Genomic DNA, 22,820 nt, shown 5'->3' with positions numbered 1-22,820 from the left:
ATGACAAGCTCATTTTGGTTCAACTTCAGCAACTGTGCATTGCATTGCCATGTAATGTAATGTAATGCAATGCTATCTATCTAGCTCTCCCTCTATACTTCCTTTTGGATAAACAGACATATTAGGCAAGCATTTTGGAGCTTTCACCTAAATAACTACAGGTGGTGAGATAAGCTGCACAATATAATTGACCTTTCAGTATAGTGTTGCACACACACCATCTATTTAGCAAATGCCCTTGTTATCAACAGCAGCCTTTTAAACTCACCTGAGCTAACAGGTATGTGAGCTGGTTACTCTGCTGCGCTTAAAATTTCTTTTTTGGTTTGCTACAATGCCTTTTCTGAAACGTTGTCTCCCTCTGCTGGAACACTGACTTCTTTCATTTAATGCCTGCAGACTATAAAAGAGAAACCAACCCAAAAAGTTTGGTTGATTAGTCTGTGGCATTCTTTTAAACTGTTGCTTATGGCGGTCTCTGTGAGCTTCTCAGTGACATTCAGCCATCCAGGTATCCCGCCTGCAGTAGACGGAATGTGGCAATGGAACGCTGGCTGCGCGTGTCATAATAGGCTCTGAGCCTTTATATACCTGCGCACAGCAGCAGCCACCTTCAGTCTGCTGCTGGACAGCCAGCAACAGCAGCAGCAGGAGAGGTAATTAATCAGCAACCCTCCTGCTAAGGGTAGACAGCTGCTCGTTCCACCCCCCCCCCCGCCTTAATTGGTTCTCCTCCCTTCCAACGGTGTTGAGGCGGGTGGGAACAGCCGGGGGTTGAGGGTACTGTGCTAAAAGAGGTGGAGTTATGCAGATCTAAAACGCGTGGATTGCAGCAGCAGCAAGCCGAAAAGTGCAGGCATGTGAGGGATCTAGAGGTTGACAGCATGTCTTCTTAACGGGAGTCCAGGTGGCCATCTCCACAAATGGACTTTTCAGAATCCTTGGGTGGCACCGTAGTCGGAAACCAATTCTGGTTATCGCTTCTCGGCCTTTTGGCTAAGATCCAGTGTAGTATCTGTTCTTATCAGTTTAATATCTGATACGTCCCCTATCTGGGGACCATATATTAAATGGATTTTTAGAACAGGGAGATGGAAAAAGAGCTTGCTCTGTCCACTCCACGCATTGACCTGGTATTGCAGTATCTCCAGGACCGGTGCACCCCTTCTTTAATGCAGTTTCTAAAATCAGAAAGAATTGAATTCAATGCTTTTTGTTCATTTTGCTTGTTTGTCGGATTTTGGGATGGACTCTTTGGCTTTGCTTTTCTTCTCCTCATTGGATTTTTCATGTTAAAAGTTGCAGAAGCCAGATGACAAGCTCATTTTGGTTCAACTTCAGCAACTGTGCATTGCATTGCCATGTAATGTAATGTAATGCAATGCTATCTATCTAGCTCTCCCTCTATACTTCCTTTTGGATAAACAGACATATTAGGCAAGCATTTTGGAGCTTTCACCTAAATAACTACAGGTGGTGAGATAAGCTGCACAATATAATTGACCTTTCAGTATATTGTTGCACACACACCATCTATTTAGCAAATGCCCTTGTTATCAACAGCAGCCTTTTAAACTCACCTGAGCTAACAGGTATGTGAGCTGGTTACTCTGCTGCGCTTAAAATTTCTTTTTTGGTTTGCTACAATGCCTTTTCTGAAACGTTGTCTCCCTCTGCTGGAACACTGACTTCTTTCATTTAATGCCTGCAGACTATAAAAGAGAAACCAACCCAAAAAGTTTGGTTGATTAGTCTGTGGCATTCTTTTAAACTGTTGCTTATGGCGGTCTCTGTGAGCTTCTCAGTGACATTCAGCCATCCAGGTATCCCGCCTGCAGTAGACGGAATGTGGCAATGGAACGCTGGCTGCGCGTGTCATAATAGGCTCTGAGCCTTTATATACCTGCGCACAGCAGCAGCCACCTTCAGTCTGCTGCTGGACAGCCAGCAGCAGCAGCAGCAGGAGAGGTAATTAATCAGCAACCCTCCTGCTAAGGGTAGACAGCTGCTCGTTCCACCCCCCCCCCCCCGCCTTAATTGGTTCTCCTCCCTTCCAACGGTGTTGAGGCGGGTGGGAACAGCCGGGGGTTGAGGGTACTGTGCTAAAAGAGGTGGAGTTATGCAGATCTAAAACGCGTGGATTGCAGCAGCAGCAAGCCGAAAAGTGCAGGCATGTGAGGGATCTAGAGGTTGACAGCATGTCTTCTTAACGGGAGTCCAGGTGGCCATCTCCACAAATGGACTTTTCAGAATCCTTGGGTGGCACCGTAGTCGGAAACCAATTCTGGTTATCGCTTCTCGGCCTTTTGGCTAAGATCAAGTGTAGTATCTGTTCTTATCAGTTTAATATCTGATACGTCCCCTATCTGGGGACCATATATTAAATGGATTTTTAGAACAGGGAGATGGAAAAAGAGCTTGCTCTGTCCACTCCACGCATTGACCTGGTATTGCAGTATCTCCAGGACCGGTGCACCCCTTCTTTAATGCAGTTTCTAAAATCAGAAAGAATTGAATTCAATGCTTTTTGTTCATTTTGCTTGTTTGTCGGATTTTGGGATGGACTCTTTGGCTTTGCTTTTCTTCTCCTCATTGGATTTTTCATGTTAAAAGTTGCAGAAGCCAGATGACAAGCTCATTTTGGTTCAACTTCAGCAACTGTGCATTGCATTGCCATGTAATTTAATGTAATGCAATGCTATCTATCTAGCTCTCCCTCTATACTTCCTTTTGGATAAACAGACATATTAGGCAAGCATTTTGGAGCTTTCACCTAAATAACTACAGGTGGTGAGATAAGCTGCACAATATAATTGACCTTTCAGTATATTGTTGCACACACACCATCTATTTAGCAAATGCCCTTGTTATCAACAGCAGCCTTTTAAACTCACCTGAGCTAACAGGTATGTGAGCTGGTTACTCTGCTGCGCTTAAAATTTCTTTTTTGGTTTGCTACAATGCCTTTTCTGAAACGTTGTCTCCCTCTGCTGGAACACTGACTTCTTTCATTTAATGCCTGCAGACTATAAAAGAGAAACCAACCCAAAAAGTTTGGTTGATTAGTCTGTGGCATTCTTTTAAACTGTTGCTTATGGCGGTCTCTGTGAGCTTCTCAGTGACATTCAGCCATCCAGGTATCCCGCCTGCAGTAGACGGAATGTGGCAATGGAACGCTGGCTGCGCGTGTCATAATAGGCTCTGAGCCTTTATATACCTGCGCACAGCAGCAGCCACCTTCAGTCTGCTGCTGGACAGCCAGCAGCAGCAGCAGCAGGAGAGGTAATTAATCAGCAACCCTCCTGCTAAGGGTAGACAGCTGCTCGTTCCACCCCCCCCCCCCCCCGCCTTAATTGGTTCTCCTCCCTTCCAACGGTGTTGAGGCGGGTGGGAACAGCCGGGGGTTGAGGGTACTGTGCTAAAAGAGGTGGAGTTATGCAGATCTAAAACGCGTGGATTGCAGCAGCAGCAAGCCGAAAAGTGCAGGCATGTGAGGGATCTAGAGGTTGACAGCATGTCTTCTTAACGGGAGTCCAGGTGGCCATCTCCACAAATGGACTTTTCAGAATCCTTGGGTGGCACCGTAGTCGGAAACCAATTCTGGTTATCGCTTCTCGGCCTTTTGGCTAAGATCAAGTGTAGTATCTGTTCTTATCAGTTTAATATCTGATACGTCCCCTATCTGGGGACCATATATTAAATGGATTTTTAGAACAGGGAGATGGAAAAAGAGCTTGCTCTGTCCACTCCACGCATTGACCTGGTATTGCAGTATCTCCAGGACCGGTGCACCCCTTCTTTAATGCAGTTTCTAAAATCAGAAAGAATTGAATACAATGCTTTTTGTTCATTTTGCTTGTTTGTCGGATTTTGGGATGGACTCTTTGGCTTTGCTTTTCTTCTCCTCATTGGATTTTTCATGTTAAAAGTTGCAGAAGCCAGATGACAAGCTCATTTTGGTTCAACTTCAGCAACTGTGCATTGCATTGCCATGTAATGTAATGTAATGCAATGCTATCTATCTAGCTCTCCCTCTATACTTCCTTTTGGATAAACAGACATATTAGGCAAGCATTTTGGAGCTTTCACCTAAATAACTACAGGTGGTGAGATAAGCTGCACAATATAATTGACCTTTCAGTATATTGTTGCACACACACCATCTATTTAGCAAATGCCCTTGTTATCAACAGCAGCCTTTTAAACTCACCTGAGCTAACAGGTATGTGAGCTGGTTACTCTGCTGCGCTTAAAATTTCTTTTTTGGTTTGCTACAATGCCTTTTCTGAAACGTTGTCTCCCTCTGCTGGAACACTGACTTCTTTCATTTAATGCCTGCAGACTATAAAAGAGAAACCAACCCAAAAAGTTTGGTTGATTAGTCTGTGGCATTCTTTTAAACTGTTGCTTATGGCGGTCTCTGTGAGCTTCTCAGTGACATTCAGCCATCCAGGTATCCCGCCTGCAGTAGACGGAATGTGGCAATGGAACGCTGGCTGCGCGTGTCATAATAGGCTCTGAGCCTTTATATACCTGCGCACAGCAGCAGCCACCTTCAGTCTGCTGCTGGACAGCCAGCAGCAGCAGCAGCAGGAGAGGTAATTAATCAGCAACCCTCCTGCTAAGGGTAGACAGCTGCTCGTTCCACCCCCCCCCCCCGCCTTAATTGGTTCTCCTCCCTTCCAACGGTGTTGAGGCGGGTGGGAACAGCCGGGGGTTGAGGGTACTGTGCTAAAAGAGGTGGAGTTATGCAGATCTAAAACGCGTGGATTGCAGCAGCAGCAAGCCGAAAAGTGCAGGCATGTGAGGGATCTAGAGGTTGACAGCATGTCTTCTTAACGGGAGTCCAGGTGGCCATCTCCACAAATGGACTTTTCAGAATCCTTGGGTGGCACCGTAGTCGGAAACCAATTCTGGTTATCGCTTCTCGGCCTTTTGGCTAAGATCAAGTGTAGTATCTGTTCTTATCAGTTTAATATCTGATACGTCCCCTATCTGGGGACCATATATTAAATGGATTTTTAGAACAGGGAGATGGAAAAAGAGCTTGCTCTGTCCACTCCACGCATTGACCTGGTATTGCAGTATCTCCAGGACCGGTGCACCCCTTCTTTAATGCAGTTTCTAAAATCAGAAAGAATTGAATTCAATGCTTTTTGTTCATTTTGCTTGTTTGTCGGATTTTGGGATGGACTCTTTGGCTTTGCTTTTCTTCTCCTCATTGGATTTTTCATGTTAAAAGTTGCAGAAGCCAGATGACAAGCTCATTTTGGTTCAACTTCAGCAACTGTGCATTGCATTGCCATGTAATGTAATGTAATGCAATGCTATCTATCTAGCTCTCCCTCTATACTTCCTTTTGGATAAACAGACATATTAGGCAAGCATTTTGGAGCTTTCACCTAAATAACTACAGGTGGTGAGATAAGCTGCACAATATAATTGACCTTTCAGTATATTGTTGCACACACACCATCTATTTAGCAAATGCCCTTGTTATCAACAGCAGCCTTTTAAACTCACCTGAGCTAACAGGTATGTGAGCTGGTTACTCTGCTGCGCTTAAAATTTCTTTTTTGGTTTGCTACAATGCCTTTTCTGAAACGTTGTCTCCCTCTGCTGGAACACTGACTTCTTTCATTTAATGCCTGCAGACTATAAAAGAGAAACCAACCCAAAAAGTTTGGTTGATTAGTCTGTGGCATTCTTTTAAACTGTTGCTTATGGCGGTCTCTGTGAGCTTCTCAGTGACATTCAGCCATCCAGGTATCCCGCCTGCAGTAGACGGAATGTGGCAATGGAACGCTGGCTGCGCATGTCATAATAGGCTCTGAGCCTTTATATACCTGCGCACAGCAGCAGCCACCTTCAGTCTGCTGCTGGACAGCCAGCAGCAGCAGCAGGAGAGGTAATTAATCAGCAACCCTCCTGCTAAGGGTAGACAGCTGCTCGTTCCACCCCCCCCCCGCCTTAATTGGTTCTCCTCCGTTCCAACGGTGTTGAGGCGGGTGGGAACAGCCGGGGGTTGAGGGTACTGTGCTAAAAGAGGTGGAGTTATGCAGATCTAAAACGCGTGGATTGCAGCAGCAGCAAGCCGAAAAGTGCAGGCATGTGAGGGATCTAGAGGTTGACAGCATGTCTTCTTAACGGGAGTCCAGGTGGCCATCTCCACAAAGGGACTTTTCAGAATCCTTGGGTGGCACCGTAGTCGGAAACCAATTCTGGTTATCGCTTCTCGGCCTTTTGGCTAAGATCAAGTGTAGTATCTGTTCTTATCAGTTTAATATCTGATACGTCCCCTATCTGGGGACCATATATTAAATGGATTTTTAGAACAGGGAGATGGAAAAAGAGCTTGCTCTGTCCACTCCACGCATTGACCTGGTATTGCAGTATCTCCAGGACCGGTGCACCCCTTCTTTAATGCAGTTTCTAAAATCAGAAAGAATTGAATTCAATGCTTTTTGTTCATTTTGCTTGTTTGTCGGATTTTGGGATGGACTCTTTGGCTTTGCTTTTCTTCTCCTCATTGGATTTTTCATGTTAAAAGTTGCAGAAGCCAGATGACAAGCTCATTTTGGTTCAACTTCAGCAACTGTGCATTGCATTGCCATGTAATGTAATGTAATGCAATGCTATCTATCTAGCTCTCCCTCTATACTTCCTTTTGGATAAACAGACATATTAGGCAAGCATTTTGGAGCTTTCACCTAAATAACTACAGGTGGTGAGATAAGCTGCACAATATAATTGACCTTTCAGTATATTGTTGCACACACACCATCTATTTAGCAAATGCCCTTGTTATCAACAGCAGCCTTTTAAACTCACCTGAGCTAACAGGTATGTGAGCTGGTTACTCTGCTGCGCTTAAAATTTCTTTTTTGGTTTGCTACAATGCCTTTTCTGAAACGTTGTCTCCCTCTGCTGGAACACTGACTTCTTTCATTTAATGCCTGCAGACTATAAAAGAGAAACCAACCCAAAAAGTTTGGTTGATTAGTCTGTGGCATTCTTTTAAACTGTTGCTTATGGCGGTCTCTGTGAGCTTCTCAGTGACATTCAGCCATCCAGGTATCCCGCCTGCAGTAGACGGAATGTGGCAATGGAACGCTGGCTGCGCGTGTCATAATAGGCTCTGAGCCTTTATATACCTGCGCACAGCAGCAGCCACCTTCAGTCTGCTGCTGGACAGCCAGCAGCAGCAGCAGCAGGAGAGGTAATTAATCAGCAACCCTCCTGCTAAGGGTAGACAGCTGCTCGTTCCACCCCCCCCCCCGCCTTAATTGGTTCTCCTCCCTTCCAACGGTGTTGAGGCGGGTGGGAACAGCTGGGGGTTGAGGGTACTGTGCTAAAAGAGGTGGAGTTATGCAGATCTAAAACGCGTGGATTGCAGCAGCAGCAAGCCGAAAAGTGCAGGCATGTGAGGGATCTAGAGGTTGACAGCATGTCTTCTTAACGGGAGTCCAGGTGGCCATCTCCACAAATGGACTTTTCAGAATCCTTGGGTGGCACCGTAGTCGGAAACCAATTCTGGTTATCGCTTCTCGGCCTTTTGGCTAAGATCAAGTGTAGTATCTGTTCTTATCAGTTTAATATCTGATACGTCCCCTATCTGGGGACCATATATTAAATGGATTTTTAGAACAGGGAGATGGAAAAAGAGCTTGCTCTGTCCACTCCACGCATTGACCTGGTATTGCAGTATCTCCAGGACCGGTGCACCCCTTCTTTAATGCAGTTTCTAAAATCAGAAAGAATTGAATTCAATGCTTTTTGTTCATTTTGCTTGTTTGTCGGATTTTGGGATGGACTCTTTGGCTTTGCTTTTCTTCTCCTCATTGGATTTTTCATGTTAAAAGTTGCAGAAGCCAGATGACAAGCTCATTTTGGTTCAACTTCAGCAACTGTGCATTGCATTGCCATGTAATGTAATGTAATGCAATGCTATCTATCTAGCTCTCCCTCTATACTTCCTTTTGGATAAACAGACATATTAGGCAAGCATTTTGGAGCTTTCACCTAAATAACTACAGGTGGTGAGATAAGCTGCACAATATAATTGACCTTTCAGTATATTGTTGCACACACACCATCTATTTAGCAAATGCCCTTGTTATCAACAGCAGCCTTTTAAACTCACCTGAGCTAACAGGTATGTGAGCTGGTTACTCTGCTGCGCTTAAAATTTCTTTTTTGGTTTGCTACAATGCCTTTTCTGAAACGTTGTCTCCCTCTGCTGGAACACTGACTTCTTTCATTTAATGCCTGCAGACTATAAAAGAGAAACCAACCCAAAAAGTTTGGTTGATTAGTCTGTGGCATTCTTTTAAACTGTTGCTTATGGCGGTCTCTGTGAGCTTCTCAGTGACATTCAGCCATCCAGGTATCCCGCCTGCAGTAGACGGAATGTGGCAATGGAACGCTGGCTGCGCGTGTCATAATAGGCTCTGAGCCTTTATATACCTGCACACAGCAGCAGCCACCTTCAGTCTGCTGCTGGACAGCCAGCAGCAGCAGCAGCAGGAGAGGTAATTAATCAGCAACCCTCCTGCTAAGGGTAGACAGCTGCTCGTTCCACCCCCCCCCCGCCTTAATTGGTTCTCCTCCCTTCCAACGGTGTTGAGGCGGGTGGGAACAGCCGGGGGTTGAGGGTACTGTGCTAAAAGAGGTGGAGTTATGCAGATCTAAAACGCGTGGATTGCAGCAGCAGCAAGCCGAAAAGTGCAGGCATGTGAGGGATCTAGAGGTTGACAGCATGTCTTCTTAACGGGAGTCCAGGTGGCCATCTCCACAAATGGACTTTTCAGAATCCTTGGGTGGCACCGTAGTCGGAAACCAATTCTGGTTATCGCTTCTCGGCCTTTTGGCTAAGATCAAGTGTAGTATCTGTTCTTATCAGTTTAATATCTGATACGTCCCCTATCTGGGGACCATATATTAAATGGATTTTTAGAACAGGGAGATGGAAAAAGAGCTTGCTCTGTCCACTCCACGCATTGACCTGGTATTGCAGTATCTCCAGGACCGGTGCACCCCTTCTTTAATGCAGTTTCTAAAATCAGAAAGAATTGAATTCAATGCTTTTTGTTCATTTTGCTTGTTTGTCGGATTTTGGGATGGACTCTTTGGCTTTGCTTTTCTTCTCCTCATTGGATTTTTCATGTTAAAAGTTGCAGAAGCCAGATGACAAGCTCATTTTGGTTCAACTTCAGCAACTGTGCATTGCATTGCCATGTAATGTAATGTAATGCAATGCTATCTATCTAGCTCTCCCTCTATACTTCCTTTTGGATAAACAGACATATTAGGCAAGCATTTTGGAGCTTTCACCTAAATAACTACAGGTGGTGAGATAAGCTGCACAATATAATTGGCCTTTCAGTATATTGTTGCACACACACCATCTATTTAGCAAATGCCCTTGTTATCAACAGCAGCCTTTTAAACTCACCTGAGCTAACAGGTATGTGAGCTGGTTACTCTGCTGCGCTTAAAATTTCTTTTTTGGTTTGCTACAATGCCTTTTCTGAAACGTTGTCTCCCTCTGCTGGAACACTGACTTCTTTCATTTAATGCCTGCAGACTATAAAAGAGAAACCAACCCAAAAAGTTTGGTTGATTAGTCTGTGGCATTCTTTTAAACTGTTGCTTATGGCGGTCTCTGTGAGCTTCTCAGTGACATTCAGCCATCCAGGTATCCCGCCTGCAGTAGACGGAATGTGGCAATGGAACGCTGGCTGCGCGTGTCATAATAGGCTCTGAGCCTTTATATACCTGCGCACAGCAGCAGCCACCTTCAGTCTGCTGCTGGACAGCCAGCAGCAGCAGCAGCAGGAGAGGTAATTAATCAGCAACCCTCCTGCTAAGGGTAGACAGCTGCTCGTTCCACCCCCCCCCCGCCTTAATTGGTTCTCCTCCCTTCCAACGGTGTTGAGGCGGGTGGGAACAGCCGGGGGTTGAGGGTACTGTGCTAAAAGAGGTGGAGTTATGCAGATCTAAAACGCGTGGATTGCAGCAGCAGCAAGCCGAAAAGTGCAGGCATGTGAGGGATCTAGAGGTTGACAGCATGTCTTCTTAACGGGAGTCCAGGTGGCCATCTCCACAAATGGACTTTTCAGAATCCTTGGGTGGCACCGTAGTCGGAAACCAATTCTGGTTATCGCTTCTCGGCCTTTTGGCTAAGATCAAGTGTAGTATCTGTTCTTATCAGTTTAATATCTGATACGTCCCCTATCTGGGGACCATATATTAAATGGATTTTTAGAACAGGGAGATGGAAAAAGAGCTTGCTCTGTCCACTCCACGCATTGACCTGGTATTGCAGTATCTCCAGGACCGGTGCACCCCTTCTTTAATGCAGTTTCTAAAATCAGAAAGAATTGAATTCAATGCTTTTTGTTCATTTTGCTTGTTTGTCGGATTTTGGGATGGACTCTTTGGCTTTGCTTTTCTTCTCCTCATTGGATTTTTCATGTTAAAAGTTGCAGAAGCCAGATGACAAGCTCATTTTGGTTCAACTTCAGCAACTGTGCATTGCATTGCCATGTAATGTAATGTAATGCAATGCTATCTATCTAGCTCTCCCTCTATACTTCCTTTTGGATAAACAGACATATTAGGCAAGCATTTTGGAGCTTTCACCTAAATAACTACAGGTGGTGAGATAAGCTGCACAATATAATTGACCTTTCAGTATATTGTTGCACACACACCATCTATTTAGCAAATGCCCTTGTTATCAACAGCAGCCTTTTAAACTCACCTGAGCTAACAGGTATGTGAGCTGGTTACTCTGCTGCGCTTAAAATTTCTTTTTTGGTTTGCTACAATGCCTTTTCTGAAACGTTGTCTCCCTCTGCTGGAACACTGACTTCTTTCATTTAATGCCTGCAGACTATAAAAGAGAAACCAACCCAAAAAGTTTGGTTGATTAGTCTGTGGCATTCTTTTAAACTGTTGCTTATGGCGGTCTCTGTGAGCTTCTCAGTGACATTCAGCCATCCAGGTATCCCGCCTGCAGTAGACGGAATGTGGCAATGGAACGCTGGCTGCGCGTGTCATAATAGGCTCTGAGCCTTTATATACCTGCGCACAGCAGCAGCCACCTTCAGTCTGCTGCTGGACAGCCAGCAGCAGCAGCAGCAGGAGAGGTAATTAATCAGCAACCCTCCTGCTAAGGGTAGACAGCTGCTCGTTCCACCCCCCCCCCCCCGCCTTAATTGGTTCTCCTCCCTTCCAACGGTGTTGAGGCGGGTGAGAACAGCCGGGGGTTGAGGGTACTGTGCTAAAAGAGGTGGAGTTATGCAGATCTAAAACGCGTGGATTGCAGCAGCAGCAAGCCGAAAAGTGCAGGCATGTGAGGGATCTAGAGGTTGACAGCATGTCTTCTTAACGGGAGTCCAGGTGGCCATCTCCACAAATGGACTTTTCATTATCCTTGGGTGGCACCGTAGTCGGAAACCAATTCTGGTTATCGCTTCTCGGCCTTTTGGCTAAGATCAAGTGTAGTATCTGTTCTTATCAGTTTAATATCTGATACGTCCCCTATCTGGGGACCATATATTAAATGGATTTTTAGAACAGGGAGATGGAAAAAGTGCTTGCTCTGTCCACTCCACGCATTGACCTGGTATTGCAGTATCTCCAGGATCGGTGCACCCCTTCTTTAATGCAGTTTCTAAAATCAGAAAGAATTGAATTCAATGCTTTTTGTTCATTTTGCTTGTTTGTCGGATTTTGGGATGGACTCTTTGGCTTTGCTTTTCTTCTCCTCATTGGATTTTTCATGTTAAAAGTTGCAGAAGCCAGATGACAAGCTCATTTTGGTTCAACTTCAGCAACTGTGCATTGCATTGCCATGTAATGTAATGTAATGCAATGCTATCTATCTAGCTCTCCCTCTATACTTCCTTTTGGATAAACAGACATATTAGGCAAGCATTTTGGAGCTTTCACCTAAATAACTACAGGTGGTGAGATAAGCTGCACAATATAATTGACCTTTCAGTATATTGTTGCACACACACCATCTATTTAGCAAATGCCCTTGTTATCAACAGCAGCCTTTTAAACTCACCTGAGCTAACAGGTATGTGAGCCGGTTACTCTGCTGCGCTTAAAATTTCTTTTTTGGTTTGCTACAATGCCTTTTCTGAAACGTTGTCTCCCTCTGCTGGAACACTGACTTCTTTCATTTAATGCCTGCAGACTATAAAAGAGAAACCAACCCAAAAAGTTTGGTTGATTAGTCTGTGGCATTCTTTTAAACTGTTGCTTATGGCGGTCTCTGTGAGCTTCTCAGTGACATTCAGCCATCCAGGTATCCCGCCTGCAGTAGACGGAATGTGGCAATGGAACGCTGGCTGCGCGTGTCATAATAGGCTCTGAGCCTTTATATACCTGCGCACAGCAGCAGCCACCTTCAGTCTGCTGCTGGACAGCCAGCAGCAGCAGCAGCAGGAGAGGTAATTAATCAGCAACCCTCCTGCTAAGGGTAGACAGCTGCTCGTTCCACCCCCCCCCCCCGCCTTAATTGGTTCTCCTCCCTTCCAACGGTGTTGAGGCGGGTGGGAACAGCCGGGGGTTGAGGGTACTGTGCTAAAAGAGGTGGAGTTATGCAGATCTAAAACGCGTGGATTGCAGCAGCAGCAAGCCGAAAAGTGCAGGCATGTGAGGGATCTAGAGGTTGACAGCATGTCTTCTTAACGGGAGTCCAGGTGGCCATCTCCACAAATGGACTTTTCAGAATCCTTGGGTGGCACCGTAGTCGGAAACCAATTCTGGTTATCGCTTCTCGGCCTTTTGGCTAAGATCAAGTGTAGTATCTGTTCTTATCAGTTTAATATCTGATACGTCCCCTATCTGGGGACCATATATTAAATGGATTTTTAGAACAGGGAGATGGAAAAAGAGCTTGCTCTGTCCACTCCACGCATTGACCTGGTATTGCAGTATCTCCAGGACCGGTGCACCCCTTCTTTAATGCAGTTTCTAAAATCAGAAAGAATTGAATTCAATGCTTTTTGTTCATTTTGCTTGTTTGTCGGATTTTGGGATGGACTCTTTGGCTTTGCTTTTCTTCTCCTCATTGGATTTTTCATGTTAAAAGTTGCAGAAGCCAGATGACAAGCTCATTTTGGTTCAACTTCAGCAACTGTGCATTGCATTGCCATGTAATGTAATGTAATGCAATGCTATCTATCTAGCTCTCCCTCTATACTTCCTTTTGGATAAACAGACATATTAGGCAAGCATTTTGGAGCTTTCACCTAAATAACTACAGGTGGTGAGATAAGCTGCACAATATAATTGACCTTTCAGTATATTGTTGCACACACACCATTTATTTAGCAAATGCCCTTGTTATCAACAGCAGCCTTTTAAACTCACCTGAGCTAACAGGTATGTGAGCTGGTTACTCTGCTGCGCTTAAAATTTCTTTTTTGGTTTGCTACAATGCCTTTTCTGAAACGTTGTCTCCCTCTGCTGGAACACTGACTTCTTTCATTTAATGCCTGCAGACTATAAAAGAGAAACCAACCCAAAAAGTTTGGTTGATTAGTCTGTGGCATTCTTTTAAACTGTTGCTTATGGCGGTCTCTGTGAGCTTCTCAGTGACATTCAGCCATCCAGGTATCCCGCCTGCAGTAGACGGAATGTGGCAATGGAACGCTGGCTGCGCGTGTCATAATAGGCTCTGAGCCTTTATATACCTGCGCACAGCAGCAGCCACCTTCAGTCTGCTGCTGGACAGCCAGCAGCAGCAGCAGCAGGAGAGGTAATTAATCAGCAACCCTCCTGCTAAGGGTAGACAGCTGCTCGTTCCACCCCCCCCCCCCGCCTTAATTGGTTCTCCTCCCTTCCAACGGTGTTGAGGCGGGTGGGAACAGCCGGGGGTTGAGGGTACTGTGCTAAAAGAGGTGGAGTTATGCAGATCTAAAACGCGTGGATTGCAGCAGCAGCAAGCCGAAAAGTGCAGGCATGTGAGGGATCTAGAGGTTGACAGCATGTCTTCTTAACGGGAGTCCAGGTGGCCATCTCCACAAATGGACTTTTCAGAATCCTTGGGTGGCACCGTAGTCGGAAACCAATTCTGGTTATCGCTTCTCGGCCTTTTGGCTAAGATCAAGTGTAGTATCTGTTCTTATCAGTTTAATATCTGATACGTCCCCTATCTGGGGACCATATATTAAATGGATTTTTAGAACAGGGAGATGGAAAAAGAGCTTGCTCTGTCCACTCCACGCATTGACCTGGTATTGCAGTATCTCCAGGACCGGTGCACCCCTTCTTTAATGCAGTTTCTAAAATCAGAAAGAATTGAATTCAATGCTTTTTGTTCATTTTGCTTGTTTGTCGGATTTTGGGATGGACTCTTTGGCTTTGCTTTTCTTCTCCTCATTGGATTTTTCATGTTAAAAGTTGCAGAAGCCAGATGACAAGCTCATTTTGGTTCAACTTCAGCAACTGTGCATTGCATTGCCATGTAATGTAATGTAATGCAATGCTATCTATCTAGCTCTCCCTCTATACTTCCTTTTGGATAAACAGACATATTAGGCAAGCATTTTGGAGCTTTCACCTAAATAACTACAGGTGGTGAGATAAGCTGCACAATATAATTGACCTTTCAGTATATTGTTGCACACACACCATCTATTTAGCAAATGCCCTTGTTATCAACAGCAGCCTTTTAAACTCACCTGAGCTAACAGGTATGTGATCTGGTTACTCTGCTGCGCTTAAAATTTCTTTTTTGGTTTGCTACAATGCCTTTTCTGAAACGTTGTCTCCCTCTGCTGGAACACTGACTTCTTTCATTTAATGCCTGCAGACTATAAAAGAGAAACCAACCCAAAAAGTTTGGTTGATTAGTCTGTGGCATTCTTTTAAACTGTTGCTTATGGCGGTCTCTGTGAGCTTCTCAGTGACATTCAGCCATCCAGGTATCCCGCCTGCAGTAGACGGAATGTGGCAATGGAACGCTGGCTGCGCGTGTCATAATAGGCTCTGAGCCTTTATATACCTGCGCACAGCAGCAGCCACCTTCAGTCTGCTGCTGGACAGCCAGCAGCAGCAGCAGCAGGAGAGGTAATTAATCAGCAACCCTCCTGCTAAGGGTAGACAGCTGCTCGTTCCACCCCCCCCCCCCCCGGCTTAATTGGTTCTCCTCCCTTCCAACGGTGTTGAGGCGGGTGGGAACAGCCGGGGGTTGAGGGTACTGTGCTAAAAGAGGTGGAGTTATGCAGATCTAAAACGCGTGGATTGCAGCAGCAGCAAGCCGAAAAGTGCAGGCATGTGAGGGATCTAGAGGTTGACAGCATGTCTTCTTAACGGGAGTCCAGGTGGCCATCTCCACAAATGGACTTTTCAGAATCCTTGGGTGGCACCGTAGTCGGAAACCAATTCTGGTTATCGCTTCTCGGCCTTTTGGCTAAGATCAAGTGTAGTATCTGTTCTTATCAGTTTAATATCTGATACGTCCCCTATCTGGGGACCATATATTAAATGGATTTTTAGAACAGGGAGATGGAAAAAGAGCTTGCTCTGTCCACTCCACGCATTGACCTGGTATTGCAGTATCTCCAGGACCGGTGCACCCCTTCTTTAATGCAGTTTCTAAAATCAGAAAGAATTGAATTCAATGCTTTTTGTTCACTTTGCTTGTTTGTCGGATTTTGGGATGGACTCTTTGGCTTTGCTTTTCTTCTCCTCATTGGATTTTTCATGTTAAAAGTTGCAGAAGCCAGATGACAAGCTCATTTTGGTTCAACTTCAGCAACTGTGCATTGCATTGCCATGTAATGTAATGTAATGCAATGCTATCTATCTAGCTCTCCCTCTATACTTCCTTTTGGATAAACAGACATATTAGGCAAGCATTTTGGAGCTTTCACCTAAATAACTACAGGTGGTGAGATAAGCTGCACAATATAATTGACCTTTCAGTATATTGTTGCACACACACCATCTATTTAGCAAATGCCCTTGTTATCAACAGCAGCCTTTTAAACTCACCTGAGCTAACAGGTATGTGAGCTGGTTACTCTGCTGCGCTTAAAATTTCTTTTTTGGTTTGCTACAATGCCTTTTCTGAAACGTTGTCTCCCTCTGCTGGAACACTGACTTCTTCCATTTAATGCCTGCAGACTATAAAAGAGAAACCAACCCAAAAAGTTTGGTTGATTAGTCTGTGGCATTCTTTTAAACTGTTGCTTATGGCGGTCTCTGTGAGCTTCTCAGTGACATTCAGCCATCCAGGTATCCCGCCTGCAGTAGACGGAATGTGGCAATGGAACGCTGGCTGCGCGTGTCATAATAGGCTCTGAGCCTTTATATACCTGCGCACAGCAGCAGCCACCTTCAGTCTGCTGCTGGACAGCCAGCAGCAGCAGCAGCAGGAGAGGTGATTAATCAGCAACCCTCCTGCTAAGGGTAGACAGCTGCTCGTTCCACCCCCCCCCCCCCCGCCTTAATTGGTTCTCCTCCCTTCCAACGGTGTTGAGGCGGGTGGGAACAGCCGGGGGTTGAGGGTACTGTGCTAAAAGAGGTGGAGTTATGCAGATCTAAAACGCGTGGATTGCAGCAGCAGCAAGCCGAAAAGTGCAGGCATGTGAGGGATCTAGAGGTTGACAGCATGTCTTCTTAACGGGAGTCCAGGTGGCCATCTCCACAAATGGACTTTTCAGAATCCTTGGGTGGCACCGTAGTCGGAAACCAATTCTGGTTATCGCTTCTCGGCCTTTTGGCTAAGATCAAGTGTAGTATCTGTTCTTATCAGTTTAATATCTGATACGTCCCCTATCTGGGGACCATATATTAAATGGATTTTTAGAACAGGGAGATGGAAAAAGAGCTTGCTCTGTCCACTCCACGCATTGACCTGGTATTGCAGTATCTCCAGGACCGGTGCACCCCTTCTTTAATGCAGTTTCTAAAATCAGAAAGAATTGAATTCAATGCTTTTTGTTCATTTTGCTTGTTTGTCGGATTTTGGGATGGACTCTTTGGCTTTGCTTTTCTTCTCCTCATTGGATTTTTCATGTTAAAAGTTGCAGAAGCCAGATGACAAGCTCATTTTGGTTCAACTTCAGCAACTGTGCATTGCATTGCCATGTAATGTAATGTAATGCAATGCTATCTATCTAGCTCTCCCTCTATACTTCCTTTTGGATAAACAGACATATTAGGCAAGCATTTTGGAGCTTTCACCTAAATAACTACAGGTGGTGAGATAAGCTGCACAATATAATTGACCTTTCAGTATATTGTTGCACACACACCATCTATTTAGCAAATGCCCTTGTTATCAACAGCAGCCTTTTAAACTCACCTGAGCTAACAGGTATGTGAGCTGGTTACTCTGCTGCGCTTAAAATTTCTTTTTTGGTTTGCTACAATGCCTTTTCTGAAACGTTGTCTCCCTCTGCTGGAACACTGACTTCTTTCATTTAATGCCTGCAGACTATAAAAGAGAAACCAACCCAAAAAGTTTGGTTGATTAGTCTGTGGCATTCTTTTAAACTGTTGCTTATGGCGGTCTCTGTGAGCTTCTCAGTGACATTCAGCCATCCAGGTATCCCGCCTGCAGTAGACGGAATGTGGCAATGGAACGCTGGCTGCGCGTGTCATAATAGGCTCTGAGCCTTTATATACCTGCGCACAGCAGCAGCCACCTTCAGTCTGCTGCTGGACAGCCAGCAGCAGCAGCAGCAGGAGAGGTAATTAATCAGCAACCCTCCTGCTAAGGGTAGACAGCTGCTCGTTCCACCCCCCCCCCCCGCCTTAATTGGTTCTCCTCCCTTCCAACGGTGTTGAGGCGGGTGGGAACAGCCGGGGGTTGAGGGTACTGTGCTAAAAGAGGTGGAGTTATGCAGATCTAAAACGCGTGGATTGCAGCAGCAGCAAGCCGAAAAGTGCAGGCATGTGAGGGATCTAGAGGTTGACAGCATGTCTTCTTAGCGGGAGTCCAGGTGGCCATCTCCACAAATGGACTTTTCAGAATCCTTGGGTGGCACCGTAGTCGGAAACCAATTCTGGTTATCGCTTCTCGGCCTTTTGGCTAAGATCAAGTGTAGTATCTGTTCTTATCAGTTTAATATCTGATACGTCCCCTATCTGGGGACCATATATTAAATGGATTTTTAGAACAGGGAGATGGAAAAAGAGCTTGCTCTGTCCACTCCACGCATTGACCTGGTATTGCAGTATCTCCAGGACCGGTGCACCCCTTCTTTAATGCAGTTTCTAAAATCAGAAAGAATTGAATTCAATGCTTTTTGTTCATTTTGCTTGTTTGTCGGATTTTGGGATGGACTCTTTGGCTTTGCTTTTCTTCTCCTCATTGGATTTTTCATGTTAAAAGTTGCAGAAGCCAGATGACAAGCTCATTTTGGTTCAACTTCAGCAACTGTGCATTGCATTGCCATGTAATGTAATGTAATGCAATGCTATCTATCTAGCTCTCCCTCTATACTTCCTTTTGGATAAACAGACATATTAGGCAAGCATTTTGGAGCTTTCACCTAAATAACTACAGGTGGTGAGATAAGCTGCACAATATAATTGACCTTTCAGTATATTGTTGCACACACACCATCTATTTAGCAAATGCCCTTGTTATCAACAGCAGCCTTTTAAACTCACCTGAGCTAACAGGTATGTGAGCTGGTTACTCTGCTGCGCTTAAAATTTCTTTTTTGGTTTGCTACAATGCCTTTTCTGAAACGTTGTCTCCCTCTGCTGGAACACTGACTTCTTTCATTTAATGCCTGCAGACTATAAAAGAGAAACCAACCCAAAAAGTTTGGTTGATTAGTCTGTGGCATTCTTTTAAACTGTTGCTTATGGCGGTCTCTGTGAGCTTCTCAGTGACATTCAGCCATCCAGGTATCCCGCCTGCAGTAGACGGAATGTGGCAATGGAACGCTGGCTGCGCGTGTCATAATAGGCTCTGAGCCTTTATATACCTGCGCACAGCAGCAGCCACCTTCAGTCTGCTGCTGGACAGCCAGCAGCAGCAGCAGCAGGAGAGGTAATTAATCAGCAACCCTCCTGCTAAGGGTAGACAGCTGCTCGTTCCACCCCCCCCCCCCCCGCCTTAATTGGTTCTCCTCCCTTCCAACGGTGTTGAGGCGGGTGGGAACAGCCGGGGGTTGAGGGTACTGTGCTAAAAGAGGTGGAGTTATGCAGATCTAAAACGCGTGGATTGCAGCAGCAGCAAGCCGAAAAGTGCAGGCATGTGAGGGATCTAGAGGTTGACAGCATGTCTTCTTAACGGGAGTCCAGGTGGCCATCTCCACAAATGGACTTTTCAGAATCCTTGGGTGGCACCGTAGTCGGAAACCAATTCTGGTTATCGCTTCTCGGCCTTTTGGCTAAGATCAAGTGTAGTATCTGTTCTTATCAGTTTAATATCTGATACGTCCCCTATCTGGGGACCATATATTAAATGGATTTTTAGAACAGGGAGATGGAAAAAGTGCTTGCTCTGTCCACTCCACGCATTGACCTGGTATTGCAGTATCTCCAGGACCGGTGCACCCCTTCTTTAATGCAGTTTCTAAAATCAGAAAGAATTGAATTCAATGCTTTTTGTTCATTTTGCTTGTTTGTCGGATTTTGGGATGGACTCTTTGGCTTTGCTTTTCTTCTCCTCATTGGATTTTTCATGTTAAAAGTTGCAGAAGCCAGATGACAAGCTCATTTTGGTTCAACTTCAGCAACTGTGCATTGCATTGCCATGTAATGTAATGTAATGCAATGCTATCTATCTAGCTCTCCCTCTATACTTCCTTTTGGATAAACAGACATATTAGGCAAGCATTTTGGAGCTTTCACCTAAATAACTACAGGTGGTGAGATAAGCTGCACAATATAATTGACCTTTCAGTATATTGTTGCACACACACCATCTATTTAGCAAATGCCCTTGTTATCAACAGCAGCCTTTTAAACTCACCTGAGCTAACAGGTATGTGAGCTGGTTACTCTGCTGCGCTTAAAATTTCTTTTTTGGTTTGCTACAATGCCTTTTCTGAAACGTTGTCTCCCTCTGCTGGAACACTGACTTCTTTCATTTAATGCCTGCAGACTATAAAAGAGAAACCAACCCAAAAAGTTTGGTTGATTAGTCTGTGGCATTCTTTTAAACTGTTGCTTATGGCGGTCTCTGTGAGCTTCTCAGTGACATTCAGCCATCCAGGTATCCCGCCTGCAGTAGACGGAATGTGGCAATGGAACGCTGGCTGCGCGTGTCATAATAGGCTCTGAGCCTTTATATACCTGCGCACAGCAGCAGCCACCTTCAGTCTGCTGCTGGACAGCCAGCAGCAGCAGCAGCAGGAGAGGTAATTAATCAGCAACCCTCCTGCTAAGGGTAGACAGCTGCTCGTTCCACCCCCCCCCCCCCCGCCTTAATTGGTTCTCCTCCCTTCCAACGGTGTTGAGGCGGGTGGGAACAGCCGGGGGTTGAGGGTACTGTGCTAAAAGAGGTGGAGTTATGCAGATCTAAAACGCGTGGATTGCAGCAGCAGCAAGCCGAAAAGTGCAGGCATGTGAGGGATCTAGAGGCTGACAGCATGTCTTCTTAACGGGAGTCCAGGTGGCCATCTCCACAAATGGACTTTTCAGAATCCTTGGGTGGCACCGTAGTCGGAAACCAATTCTGGTTATCGCTTCTCGGCCTTTTGGCTAAGATCAAGTGTAGTATCTGTTCTTATCAGTTTAATATCTGATACGTCCCCTATCTGGGGACCATATATTAAATGGATTTTTAGAACAGGGAGATGGAAAAAGAGCTTGCTCTGTCCACTCCACGCATTGACCTGGTATTGCAGTATCTCCAGGACCGGTGCACCCCTTCCTTAATGCAGTTTCTAAAATCAGAAAGAATTGAATTCAATGCTTTTTGTTCATTTTGCTTGTTTGTCGGATTTTGGGATGGACTCTTTGGCTTTGCTTTTCTTCTCCTCATTGGATTTTTCATGTTAAAAGTTGCAGAAGCCAGATGACAAGCTCATTTTGGTTCAACTTCAGCAACTGTGCATTGCATTGCCATGTAATGTAATGTAATGCAATGCTATCTATCTAGCTCTCCCTCTATACTTCCTTTTGGATAAACAGACATATTAGGCAAGCATTTTGGAGCTTTCACCTAAATAACTACAGGTGGTGAGATAAGCTGCACAATATAATTGACCTTTCAGTATATTGTTGCACACACACCATCTATTTAGCAAATGCCCTTGTTATCAACAGCAGCCTTTTAAACTCACCTGAGCTAACAGGTATGTGAGCTGGTTACTCTGCTGCGCTTAAAATTTCTTTTTTGGTTTGCTACAATGCCTTTTCTGAAACGTTGTCTCCCTCTGCTGGAACACTGACTTCTTTCATTTAATGCCTGCAGACTATAAAAGAGAAACCAACCCAAAAAGTTTGGTTGATTAGTCTGTGGCATTCTTTTAAACTGTTGCTTATGGCGGTCTCTGTGAGCTTCTCAGTGACATTCAGCCATCCAGGTATCCCGCCTGCAGTAGACGGAATGTGGCAATGGAACGCTGGCTGCGCGTGTCATAATAGGCTCTGAGCCTTTATATACCTGCGCACAGCAGCAGCCACCTTCAGTCTGCTGCTGGACAGCCAGCAGCAGCAGCAGCAGGAGAGGTAATTAATCAGCAACCCTCCTGCTAAGGGTAGACAGCTGCTCGTTCCACCCCCCCCCCCCCCGCCTTAATTGGTTCTCCTCCCTTCCAACGGTGTTGAGGCGGGTGGGAACAGCCGGGGGTTGAGGGTACTGTGCTAAAAGAGGTGGAGTTATGCAGATCTAAAACGCGTGGATTGCAGCAGCAGCAAGCCGAAAAGTGCAGGCATGTGAGGGATCTAGAGGTTGACAGCATGTCTTCTTAACGGGAGTCCAGGTGGCCATCTCCACAAATGGACTTTTCAGAATCCTTGGGTGGCACCGTAGTCGGAAACCAATTCTGGTTATCGCTTCTCGGCCTTTTGGCTAAGATCAAGTGTAGTATCTGTTCTTATCAGTTTAATATCTGATACGTCCCCTATCTGGGGACCATATATTAAATGGATTTTTAGAACAGGGAGATGGAAAAAGTGCTTGCTCTGTCCACTCCACGCATTGACCTGGTATTGCAGTATCTCCAGGACCGGTGCACCCCTTCTTTAATGCAGTTTCTAAAATCAGAAAGAATTGAATTCAATGCTTTTTGTTCATTTTGCTTGTTTGTCGGATTTTGGGATGGACTCTTTGGCTTTGCTTTTCTTCTCCTCATTGGATTTTTCATGTTAAAAGTTGCAGAAGCCAGATGACAAGCTCATTTTGGTTCAACTTCAGCAACTGTGCATTGCATTGCCATGTAATGTAATGTAATGCAATGCTATCTATCTAGCTCTCCCTCTATACTTCCTTTTGGATAAACAGACATATTAGGCAAGCATTTTGGAGCTTTCACCTAAATAACTACAGGTGGTGAGATAAGCTGCACAATATAATTGACCTTTCAGTATATTGTTGCACACACACCATCTATTTAGCAAATGCCCTTGTTATCAACAGCAGCCTTTTAAACTCACCTGAGCTAACAGGTATGTGAGCTGGTTACTCTGCTGCGCTTAAAATTTCTTTTTTGGTTTGCTACAATGCCTTTTCTGAAACGTTGTCTCCCTCTGCTGGAACACTGACTTCTTTCATTTAATGCCTGCAGACTATAAAAGAGAAACCAACCCAAAAAGTTTGGTTGATTAGTCTGTGGCATTCTTTTAAACTGTTGCTTATGGCGGTCTCTGTGAGCTTCTCAGTG

The 22,820-nt window shown here is 45.1% G+C and overlaps 17 non-coding genes across 17 annotated transcripts; all 17 read left to right on the top strand.

Moving 5' to 3' along the window:
- The first annotated feature begins 976 nt into the window (after positions 1-976).
- On the top strand, positions 977-1,167 carry LOC141184657 (U2 spliceosomal RNA). The gene has a single exon (XR_012259392.1). It is a non-coding gene; the product is annotated as a U2 spliceosomal RNA (small nuclear RNA).
- A 1,123-nt stretch (positions 1,168-2,290) lies between these two features.
- On the top strand, positions 2,291-2,481 carry LOC141190151 (U2 spliceosomal RNA). The gene has a single exon (XR_012264184.1). It is a non-coding gene; the product is annotated as a U2 spliceosomal RNA (small nuclear RNA).
- Positions 2,482-3,606: 1,125 nt separating this feature from the next.
- On the top strand, positions 3,607-3,797 carry LOC141190150 (U2 spliceosomal RNA). Its single transcript, XR_012264183.1, has one exon. It is a non-coding gene; the product is annotated as a U2 spliceosomal RNA (small nuclear RNA).
- Positions 3,798-4,919: 1,122 nt separating this feature from the next.
- Positions 4,920-5,110, top strand: LOC141190149 (U2 spliceosomal RNA). The gene has a single exon (XR_012264182.1). It is a non-coding gene; the product is annotated as a U2 spliceosomal RNA (small nuclear RNA).
- Positions 5,111-6,227: 1,117 nt separating this feature from the next.
- LOC141190148 (U2 spliceosomal RNA) lies at positions 6,228-6,418 on the top strand. The gene has a single exon (XR_012264181.1). It is a non-coding gene; the product is annotated as a U2 spliceosomal RNA (small nuclear RNA).
- A 1,121-nt stretch (positions 6,419-7,539) lies between these two features.
- On the top strand, positions 7,540-7,730 carry LOC141190147 (U2 spliceosomal RNA). The gene has a single exon (XR_012264180.1). It is a non-coding gene; the product is annotated as a U2 spliceosomal RNA (small nuclear RNA).
- Positions 7,731-8,850: 1,120 nt separating this feature from the next.
- Positions 8,851-9,041, top strand: LOC141190145 (U2 spliceosomal RNA). The gene has a single exon (XR_012264178.1). It is a non-coding gene; the product is annotated as a U2 spliceosomal RNA (small nuclear RNA).
- A 1,120-nt stretch (positions 9,042-10,161) lies between these two features.
- LOC141190144 (U2 spliceosomal RNA) lies at positions 10,162-10,352 on the top strand. The gene has a single exon (XR_012264177.1). It is a non-coding gene; the product is annotated as a U2 spliceosomal RNA (small nuclear RNA).
- Positions 10,353-11,475: 1,123 nt separating this feature from the next.
- Positions 11,476-11,666, top strand: LOC141184485 (U2 spliceosomal RNA). The gene has a single exon (XR_012259235.1). It is a non-coding gene; the product is annotated as a U2 spliceosomal RNA (small nuclear RNA).
- A 1,122-nt stretch (positions 11,667-12,788) lies between these two features.
- Positions 12,789-12,979, top strand: LOC141190143 (U2 spliceosomal RNA). Its single transcript, XR_012264176.1, has one exon. It is a non-coding gene; the product is annotated as a U2 spliceosomal RNA (small nuclear RNA).
- Positions 12,980-14,101: 1,122 nt separating this feature from the next.
- Positions 14,102-14,292, top strand: LOC141190142 (U2 spliceosomal RNA). The gene has a single exon (XR_012264175.1). It is a non-coding gene; the product is annotated as a U2 spliceosomal RNA (small nuclear RNA).
- A 1,124-nt stretch (positions 14,293-15,416) lies between these two features.
- Positions 15,417-15,607, top strand: LOC141190141 (U2 spliceosomal RNA). The gene has a single exon (XR_012264174.1). It is a non-coding gene; the product is annotated as a U2 spliceosomal RNA (small nuclear RNA).
- A 1,124-nt stretch (positions 15,608-16,731) lies between these two features.
- LOC141190140 (U2 spliceosomal RNA) lies at positions 16,732-16,922 on the top strand. Its single transcript, XR_012264173.1, has one exon. It is a non-coding gene; the product is annotated as a U2 spliceosomal RNA (small nuclear RNA).
- Positions 16,923-18,044: 1,122 nt separating this feature from the next.
- LOC141190139 (U2 spliceosomal RNA) lies at positions 18,045-18,235 on the top strand. The gene has a single exon (XR_012264172.1). It is a non-coding gene; the product is annotated as a U2 spliceosomal RNA (small nuclear RNA).
- A 1,124-nt stretch (positions 18,236-19,359) lies between these two features.
- On the top strand, positions 19,360-19,550 carry LOC141184710 (U2 spliceosomal RNA). The gene has a single exon (XR_012259439.1). It is a non-coding gene; the product is annotated as a U2 spliceosomal RNA (small nuclear RNA).
- A 1,124-nt stretch (positions 19,551-20,674) lies between these two features.
- Positions 20,675-20,865, top strand: LOC141190138 (U2 spliceosomal RNA). The gene has a single exon (XR_012264171.1). It is a non-coding gene; the product is annotated as a U2 spliceosomal RNA (small nuclear RNA).
- A 1,124-nt stretch (positions 20,866-21,989) lies between these two features.
- Positions 21,990-22,180, top strand: LOC141184708 (U2 spliceosomal RNA). Its single transcript, XR_012259437.1, has one exon. It is a non-coding gene; the product is annotated as a U2 spliceosomal RNA (small nuclear RNA).
- The last annotated feature ends 640 nt before the right edge of the window (positions 22,181-22,820 follow it).

The sequence above is a fragment of the Phyllobates terribilis genome, unplaced genomic scaffold, assembly GCF_046119375.1.
Source record: "Phyllobates terribilis strain yellow unplaced genomic scaffold, ASM4611937v1 Scaffold_40__1_contigs__length_11209783, whole genome shotgun sequence".
Lineage (NCBI taxonomy): Eukaryota > Metazoa > Chordata > Amphibia > Anura > Dendrobatidae > Phyllobates > Phyllobates terribilis.
The sequence above is the reverse complement of the archived record's forward strand: the minus strand, read 5'-3'. Positions and strand labels throughout refer to the sequence as shown.